Genomic DNA, 10705 nt, shown 5'->3' with positions numbered 1-10705 from the left:
GTGATGATTGTGATGGAGATGACAATGATGATGATATACATACAACATCAAGGATACATTGAGAGATTCACAAAACTAATTACTCTGGAGAAAGAAGGAGAAATAGCTTGATAGATAGAAAGACAGACATATAGATAGATCGACAGACAGATAGACAGATAGATAGATAGATAGATAGATAGAGAGAGAGAGAGAGAGAGAGAGAGAGGGAGAGAGATTTATTGATTGAGTGACAGAGTATCAGATGTAAAAGGAGTGCATTTAGGATTATCTCGAAAGGTCATTCACACGAGAAACCATCGCATATGATCTGCTGCTTTAACTATATAATTATTCTGATTTAAGACTATCAACATAAAGAGAGAAAAAAACCAAGCTGAACAGTTTATGGCTGGACACGTCTATGGCCCTTATTTTACTCCTACAAATAATGAGCCCTTCATTATGGCAGCAGCACACTTCATTAATTCTTTGGGTGCTTGAAAACAAGACTAGTCATGACAGATGGTGATGATGATGGTGGTGGTGGTGGTGGTGGTGGTGGTTTTGGTGGTGGGTGGGGGTTGTGGTAGTAGTAGTAGTAGTAGTAGTAGTAGTAGTAGTAGTAGTAGTAGTTGTTGTTGTTGTTGTTGTTGTTGTGGCATTGCTCTAAGTTATTTCAGCTGTGATCATCTGGGTTAAGAAGAGAGTGATCGGGTGATTAGGTTGCTGCTTCTAGCAGATGGAGTGACCACATAAGAGGTTTATACGTTTGCTTGTGTTGCTGTGATGGCGGTGATGGTGGCGATGCTGGTGATGGCGGTGATGGCAGTGATGGTGGTGGTGGTGTGGCTGGTGCTGCTGTCAGTGTTGTGGTGTTGGTCAGAGATTAATGATGGTGGTGACATCAGCATATGTAATGACGATAGCATATATAATGAGAGCATTGATGATGACAACAAGGAGAAGCGGGGAGTAAGATACTGATTAACAAATGAAGGTGAAGAGGAGGAGGAGGAGGAAAGGAAAGAAGAGGAAATTTATGCATGCGCAAATGGCAAAAATGGCAACGAAGATTCCTGCCTCATAGAAATTTGCCATACGTCCTCGTCATTGTCATCTTCATCATCATAATTATCATCATCACCACACGAGGTATTTTCAAAATGTCTACATGCCCATGTTACAATAGTTCTGATCAGGGGGGTCTTCTACGTTTGACTTGCTAGGATTAGTAACCAAACTCCCTTAAATGATACCTTACAGAGTTAAGTAAAAAAAGGATAGTGTAAACCTAAAAAAAAAAATGAGTGGGTCATTGCTAGATTGTCTTTGATCATAAGTCTACTCGATCAGGGTTAACTTGAAGTTGAGAAACAACAATAGGGAAGGCAACGGTTGTGTGAGATCCACCAGATTGTGTAATCCTGGAACTCAAAAAAAATGGAATTTTGCAATATTATTTTATTCACTTAGTTTTCACTTTTATTACCTACTAGTTTCACTTAGTTGTCACTTAAACCCATGCTCCATACTTCTGAACCTTTCCCATCGAGTGAAGATGCTTCTCTATAGCAGTGTGGGAGCATTCCATTTCCTCTTGTTGTTTGATGAGAATTTTTGTGCAAAAGTTGGTTTAATCGTTCTTCATCGAACTCAACTGGACGGCCAGAATGAGGTGCATCTTTGAGGTCAAAATTTCCATTTTTGAACTTGGCATACCAATCACAAGCGATTCTTTCAGCTATGGTATCCTCTCTATACACAGCACAAATGTCATGAACAGCTTTTGCAGCCTTAGAAACTTGATTAAAAGCAAAAAGAAGGAGGTGTTGAAAATGCTCGATTTTCTTAACTTGACATTCCATTTTAATGATCAGAAAATAAACAAAAATTAACTAAAATTAACTAGAAAAAAAAATAGATTCCAAAATGATTCAAAAATAGAATTCTCGAAAAAAATAGATTCCAAAAATTAAAAACACAGTAAATTCCAAAATTTAAAAAAATGGCAGGAACTTAATTGCCAACCCAAAATATATATATATATGTATATACATGTATGTATGTATGTATGTATGTATGTATGTATGTATGTATGTATGTATGTATGTATGTATGTATGTGTGTGTGTGTGTGTGTGTGTCTGTGTGTGTGTGTGTGTGTGTGTATGTATGTATGTATGTATGTATGTATGTATGTATGTATGTATGTATAAAGGGGGAGAGAGGTATGGCTGTGTGGTAACAAGTTTGGTTCCCAACCATTTGATTCTGGGTTCTGTCCCACTGTGTGGCACCTTGGATAAATGCCTTCTGCTATAGCCTCAGGAGACCAAAGCCTTGTGAGAGGATTTGGTAGATGGAAACTGAAAAAAACACACAATATATATATATGTTCTCATCTGTTATTTTAATTATTTAAAGTCTTCCTGTAAGGAAGGGGCTGGTTTATGTATCTATGTATCATAGCTATTTCTTTTCTATATTTAGTTATGTAAGGATTTCCCCTCGTTTTAATCAATCTGTTTGATTCTCTCCATGTTGAAACTGTTGTTGTTGCTTTTTAATATTCTATTAATGTTTCGTTATTAATGAGTATTGAAAAACTACCTCAGATAATATATCATGGATCACTTTTCTCATCAGTGTTATGTGTTTGAACCACACACACACGCATAAATACATACACATACATGCATTCTGTTTTTGTGTTTGTTTTGCAAGAGTTTGTGTAAAATTCTGAATTGAAACAGTTGTATGTTGGGAGGGTTGTTTTGCCAGTTAAATCACAAAAACTGATTGTTTTGCTTCTATTTGTTATCATTATTATTATTATTATTATTATTATTATTATTATTATTATTATTATTATTATTGAGTGAGAGAGCAATGAATGCTGTCAAAGTGACACTGGGTTACAAATATAAAAAGCCCAATATACACATTACAACTACCCATCTAAGGGTGCACCAGGCACATGCATCACAACCATATGTGTGTGAAATGATGATCTCATATCAAGATAAACTGTTCATGATCTTACAAGTAGGGCCCAGTTAGAATTTTCTTCATGTCAAGTAGCCCATCCAACTCAAAAGGTCCCTGAATAAAGCTTGAATAAGGATGTTGACCAACCATGTCTCCAGAGGTGAAGTATTCAAACTCCGAAGAATTCCTCTCAAGACATGGCTATGATGCTGCTCCACTACATCTGCTCGTGATCAGAGATGCCTATATGGTCAGCCACCAAGGGACATGCTCAACTGGTTAAGGTCAAGCAACTGACAAGCAAGTCTGTGGTATTGAGCAGAATGTTTGCTGTAGCCCAACTTTTATACCAAATTATTATTAATATTATTATTAGAAAGGCAGCGAGCTAGCAAGAACGTTAGCATGTCGGGCAAAATGCTTAGCAGTATTTCAACTGTCTTTATGTTCTGAGTTCAAATTCTACTGAGGTCGATTTTGCCTTTCATCCTTTCGGGGTCAATAAATTAAGTACCAGTTGCATACTGGAGTCAGTCTAATCAGCTGGCCCCCCTCCCCCCAAATTTCCGGCCTTATGCCTAGAGTAGAAAAGATTATTATTATTATTAGAGAACCAGTCAATTAATTAATCAAATAACTAAACAACTAAACAATTGCTTGGGTAATCGTCTGACCAACAAACCAATCATTTGTCCAAGGAGAGGGAGGCGACTGTGGGTGGGAGATAGCAGTGAGGAAAAAAGAGAGGTGGGGAGAAGTAAAATGGAGAGAGAGAGACTGGTACATGTTAAATTTTTAACAGATATATATGTAGATAAATAGACAGACAGACAGACAGACAGACAGGCAAGCAGACAGGTTGAAAGGTTGTTAGGTAGATAGTTTGGCAGCCTGAAATCAATATGTGAATGTCTGATTCATGTACTCAATATTTTAATGGGACTGAGTGCAGATATATTATGTTAGGTAATCCAGCCATGGCCATGTCATTTTGTTTACATTATTGTAAGAAGTAGAAAGAGAGATAGATAGATAGATAGAGAGAGAGAGAGAGAGAGAGAGAGAGAACAGACAGAGAACGATAAATAGATGAATGAATGTATTGTTATTTAGCCTTGAGTCAACTCTCATTGATCAGACCTATGATGAAAAACATTCAAACCATAGCCATCCTACTTTACCATTCTCCACAAATTTCCATTATGTATGATTCTGTGTGTGTGTGTGTGTGTGTGTATGTGCATATGATGGTTTTATCATCGTCGTTGTCGTTGTCATCACCATCACAATTTTTTTTTTTTTGCATCTATTTTTCCGTACTTACATCGATCAGAAGGAATTCATTGAAGTAGATTCCATATGGTCAGATGCTCTTCTTGACACGAACCCTTATACAGTTGTGGCCAAAAGGTTTGGAACGTAGGTTTGAAAATTAGAATTTTTATACTAAATGGCCAAATATATACATTGTACATATTTGATTCCTGTGGAGGTGCAATGGCCCAGTGGTTAGGGCAGCGGACTCGCAGTCGGAGGATCGTGGTTTCAATTCCCAGACCGGATGTTGTATGTGTTTATTGAGTGAAAATACCTAAAGCTCCATGAGGCTCCGGCAGGGACTGGTGACAACCCCAGTTGTATTCTTTCGCCCAAACTTTCTCTCACTCTTTCTTCCTGTTTCTTGAGTAATGCTGCGATGGACTGGCATCCGGTCCAGCTGGGGGGAACACATACACCACAGAAACCAGGAAACTAGTCCCACGAGCCTGGCTAGGCTTGAAAAGGGTGCATAAATAAATAATAATATCTCAATATATATCACTGACAGGGGTGGGGGTGATGTACCTAATTTATCCCCCTCCCCCAAACTTACTGGTCTTGTGCCAAAATTCGAAACCAAAATATGAAAATATATTTACAATTATCCTAACATTTCTGTTTTTCTTTTTCCAGGTAAGACATTTTTACTCTTCCCATTCTAAGGTATGTATGCCTTTTTGGACTAAATGCAAAATAATTTACAACTAATTTACACCACGGCAGGGGGTGGTGGCGACCCCTGTTGTACTCTTTCACCACAACTTTCTCTCACTCTTTCTTCCTGTTTCTTGAGTAACGCTGTGATGGACTGGCGTCCCGTTCAGCTGGGGAGAACACATACGCCACAGAAACCGGGAAACTGGGCCCATGAGCCTGGTTAAGTTTGAAAAGCGTGAAAAGAAAAGATATATTTGATTCGGATTGTACGTGGGCATAACAGTTTTAATTTTTAAAAAAGCGTTTCAAACTTTTGGCCACAACTGTATGTTTCCAAGTAAGGTTCCTCACGAAAATTGAAAATGAAGAACGTCACTTGTATAACAGTGACTCTTGTTTACAAATAAGCAAGTGACATCAAAACTAGAATATAGTGTAACATATACATATGGAACCAGACATACATATCTACACACATATATGCATGTGTGTATATATATACATATATATATATATATATATATATATATATATATATATTATATATATATATATATATATATTATATATAAAATATATATATATATATTCTTTTATTCTTTTATATGTTTCATCCTTGAGGCTGCGGTCATGCTGGGGCACCGCCATGTATATATATATATTACATCTTTTGTCTTTTACTTCTTTCAGTCATTTCACTGCAGCCATGCTGGAGCATCACCTTGAAGGGTTTTTAGTCAAATAAATTGACTCTAGAATATTTTTTAAGCCGAGTACTTATTCAATCAGTTTCTCGTGCCAAACTGCTAAGTTATGGGGACGTAAACACACCAACACTGATTATCAAGCAGTGATCAGGGGACATGCACACACACACGTCTAGATACACACACACACACATATATATATATCTAGATGTATAACTACACATATATCTATATATACATATATATAAAATGGGCTTCTTTCAGTTTCCATCTACCAAATCCACTCACAAGGCTTTGGTTGGCCCAAAGCTTTAGTAGAAGACACTTGTCCAAAGTGTCACACAGTGGAGCTGAACCTGCAACCATGTGGTTGCAAAGAAAGCTTCTTACCACACAGCCATGCGTGGACATTTCTGTTACAGATAACAGAAGAGGTCTCTATAATTTTTTGCAGATCAACCTGCACAGAGGATTCGTTTATAGTGATCAAATGTGTATTCTGTATGTTAGCTCATTCCCACTATAAAATCAACGTTGCTTGCACAAGTCAAATGCTGAAATGACTTCAGAGCAAATGTGAAATGAAGTGTTTTGCTCAAGAACGCAATGCACTGCTCACTCTGGGAATTGAAACCATGATCCGGTGATCTGACTGCCAAATTTTTCTTCTCGAGTGATGCTGACTCATAAGTGCCAGTTTCTCTGGTTTCCTTGCTGTATAAATTCTCCATCTGGATTAGATGCCAGTCTCTTTAGAGATTACTCATTTTGACCAGCTGAGTGACCTGGAGCAGCGTGAAATGAAGTATTTTGCTCAAGAACGCAATGCATCACCTGGTCCAGGAATCGAAACCGCAATCTTACAATCATGAGTCCAATACTCTAACCACTAAGCCATGTGCCTCCACAAATTCACTAATGGCTTTGGTCAGTATGGAACCTGAAATTGTGTGATTGAGAAGGCAAATTTCTTAGTCATACAGCCATGCCTGCACCTGTATATGTGTGCTTAATTACACACACACACATGTATTCAATGTGTGTGTGTGTGTGTATGTTACTAAAATAATTTATCATGGTTGTTTGAGTATGGCTCTGTTAGATTTGTTGAAAAATGTTCTTTAGAAATCCATGAAAATTACAACATAATGATTTCCATTCTACCTGAAATATATGAAACTTCTTGTCAACACCCACACACATATATGCACACACACACGCTCACACACACACACACACACACACACACACATACACACACACACACACACCACACACACACACATAAACATATATATTTAAATGTATATTAGTAGTAAGTATTGATACTTGATGTCTCAATATGGAATATCCATTTAGTTGACCAATTTCCTATACCAATTCTGTGTACATTCTACAGGAAACTGAGCTCATTAATCAACCATTCTGATCTTACTAATTGTTTACTACTATTCCAAGAGTTGAACATCATCAGATTCTATTTTCTATCCTATTCAGTTCACAGTTCTGCTCAGATTAAAAATGAGGAATACCTGTTGATATAGATTCTTTCCTGTTACCATTTATTTTCTGATGAGGCAGGAGAGTGGGGGTAGGGGCAAGGGAATGATGCTTGTTGTATGCTTTTATAGCTGTTGTCGTTTTCATATTTTGGTATTTTTAAATGTGACAAATATAACCTTCAAAAAATAGGGGCCTATTTATGTTTATGCATGCATTCATATAAGGTGTCCCCCAAAAATGTATACACACTTGTACTACAGTAAAGGGATTATTTATTAAAATGCACGTCCTTTCTAGACAATAATATAATTTATAGACATTATTTAACTCATTCGTTACCAACCCGGCTGAAACAGGCTCTGGGTCTGTAGTACAAATGTCTTGTTTTGATAAGTTTTAATTAAAATTTTCCACTAAACCTTAGTCACAATTATTGTTCCTAACACTAGCTTAATGATAACTAAGTTATTTTACAAAATTCTTTCATCATCATCATCATCGTTTAACGTCCGTTTTCCATGCTAGCATGGGTTTGACGGTTCAACCAGGGTCTGGGAAGCCAGGAGGCTGCACCAGGCTCCAGTCTGATCTGGCAGTGTTTCTACAGCTGGATGCCCTTCCCAAAATAATTGAGAGAAACACAGAACATCTCAAAATAAATACAGTAACGAAAGGGTCAATTACATTTAAACCTGGAAAAATGTGTATATAGTTTAAATAATGCATATAAAGGCAGAATTTATCGAAAAGCATTTTTTAAAGATTATGCTATCACCTGTTTTGAAATTGATGTCCATTCTGGTGCAGACATTGTTTAGAATGGAATTGCAAGCAGCAAATAATATTTCATTAGTTTTTGGAGTGAATTCTTGTTCAATGGCAAATCTTAGTTCAGTGACTGTTGCTGATTTTGTAGTGTACACTTTATCTTTTATGTATTCCTCATAAGAAAAATAATTTAAAGGAGCGAGGCCTGGTGAATGAGAAGTGTATTGTGCAAAACCTTTTCTTCCAATTCACATGCTTAGCAACATCTCATTAAGGTAGGATCATACATCACAACGGTAGTGTGGTGATGCTCCATCTTGCTGGGAATAAAATTCCTTGTCTTCAAAGACTTCTCTAATGCTTGGCATGCTAGACTGTTGTAGCATGTTCAAGTAAATGGGATCGGTCACAGTAGCATCACAGAAGAATGGTCCAATTAATCCTCTTGATGTAATGCCACACCACACAGTAACTCCTAGTAAATTAACTTCATGTTCTGTAACACACAGATTTTCAGGCCCCCAGTACATGCAACTGTGTAGATAATTGAACCATTTAATTCGACCCTATGGAGATGGAGCCTCATTTGGAGTTTCAGTGCCAAAAAAAACGGAACCTATTTCACAAGACCTACAAGGGCATGCAGTTATTTAAGACAAAAATATATATAAAATTAAGTAATTACTTTACATATATAAAACTATATACAGTCTTGTAAGAAATTTGAATGAACTAATACAAGCTTTGTCATTCGACTTTCCGGTCAATAGATCAGCCCTGTCATCTCCTAAAGATTAAATATAGACCTGTCACTCTACGTAACTTTTGTTGGAAAACATAAATCTGTGGATCTCTTAAGCATTTTGACGAGTATTGTTCACAATACAATAATAACTCACCATATCATGGTTCACCTATTGCCCTCTCAGCACATAATGGATTTTTTATGGCTAAAATATGTAAATATACATTGCAGACTCCTCAGTGTATCTCGGGTTTCTGTGGCCAATATTTATATTTTTTGAGATTTTAATGATTTCTGTGGTAAAATAAGCATTTTCATGCCTAAAAATTAATGAATTAATAAAAAGAAATATAGTACAGTACTGCACTGTACAGCACATTAATTAAAATATATCAAAAGAAAATACATACTCTTTACTCTTTTACTCTTTTACTTGTTTCAGTCATTTGACTGTGGCCATACTGGAGCACCACCTTTAGTCGAGCAAATCGACCCCAGGTCTTATTCTTTGTAAGCTTAGTACTTATTCTATCGGTTTCTTTTGCCAAACCACTAAGTTACGGGGACATAAACACACCAGCATCCATTGTCAAGTGATGTTGGGAGGACAAACACAGACACACAAACATATACACACATGTATATATATATATATATATATATATATATAAAATGGGCTTCTTTCAGTTTCCATCTACCAAATCCACTCACAAGGCTTTGGTCAGCCCAAGGCTATAGTAGAAGACACTTGCCCAAGGTGCCACACAGTGGGGCTGAACCCAGAACCATGAAGTTGGTAAGCAAGCTACTTACCACACAGCTACTCCTACGCCATAGTGTACCATAGATGAGTAAACAAAGAATTGCATATACTGTATGGAAAACGAAACTCAGGAAGCAAGTGTGTGGTGTTGCTTTGCATTTATAATAAAATAGATATATACAAATTATAAAATTAATAAAAAAAAAAGAATACAGTACTGTTTCTAATTCACAGATTTTCACCTATCGTGGGGTGTTTTGGAATGTAACACCCATGACAGTCGAGGGATTATTGTACTCCAGTTCTCTGTCTGAAACATTTTCATTGATAGCATGGAGTAATGTTGGGATGTAACTTGTCTGATGGCAGTACTTCAAAATGTGATGAACAGACATTTTTGAAATCCTCACATCATAGCTCACTTGCCTCACAGATTTTCTCAAACTTCTGTGAAAACTTTCTTGTAACCTTTCTTGCTTTCTGGGGTTGTTGATGTCCATGATCTTCTGGAAATATTTCTGTGTAAGTCCCATACAGTTCCATCAGATTCAAATTTTAATCTTGATTAAACAGAAGGCTAACCATGTAGGTGGATCTGAGTGATACCCCCTTTCTATACTAAGTTTGGACTTCAACTGCGTTTTCATACTTCCAGTAGCATTGTAAGATGAATTTCCTTTCTTTGAAGCTAAGTCTTGACACCATTATTAATTCTGTTGGGTGAAGTCAGAAAAGAAGCAAGGAAAATCTGAGTTATCTGCTGTAGAAGTGCATATACATTTTTTTTGGGGGGGGGGAGACAACCTGTATGTATGTATGTATGTATTTCTGCATGTATGTATTTATGTATTAATGTATGTTTGTATGCATGGATGTATGATTCATCGAAATCTCCATCATCATCATCACCATCATCATCACCATCATCATCATCATCATCATCAACATCATTATCGTTTAACGTGCTCCTTCCATGCTGGCTTCGGTTCGATGGTAAATGACAGGTCCTGGCCAGGCAGAAGACTGCACCAGACTTCTGTGTCTGTTTTGGCATGTTTTTTTTTATGGATGGATGCCCCTCCTAACACCAACCACTCTGCAGAGTGAGCTGAGTCCTTTTTATGTGGCACCAGCACAGGTGAGGTCAGTTTTGGCATGGCTTTTACAGCTGGATGCCCTTCCAAATGCCAACCACTTTACAGTGAGGACTGGATTATTTTTAAGTGGTACTTGCACTGACAAGGTCATCAAGTAACTTTGCAAGACAAGGAAT

General features: G+C 37.1%; 1 long non-coding RNA gene across 1 annotated transcript in view; it reads right to left on the bottom strand.

The window, feature by feature from the left end:
* Positions 1-4520: 4520 nt before the first annotated feature.
* LOC118766273 overlaps positions 4521-10705 on the bottom strand; it is a 22473-nt gene continuing 16288 nt past the window's right edge. The window contains exon 3 of the long non-coding RNA XR_005002186.1: positions 4521-4643. This is a non-coding gene — a long non-coding RNA (uncharacterized LOC118766273). The remainder of the gene's footprint in view (positions 4644-10705) is intronic.

Source organism: Octopus sinensis, linkage group LG15, assembly GCF_006345805.1.
Source record: "Octopus sinensis linkage group LG15, ASM634580v1, whole genome shotgun sequence".
Taxonomy (NCBI): domain Eukaryota; kingdom Metazoa; phylum Mollusca; class Cephalopoda; order Octopoda; family Octopodidae; genus Octopus; species Octopus sinensis.
The sequence above is the reverse complement of the archived record's forward strand: the minus strand, read 5'-3'. Positions and strand labels throughout refer to the sequence as shown.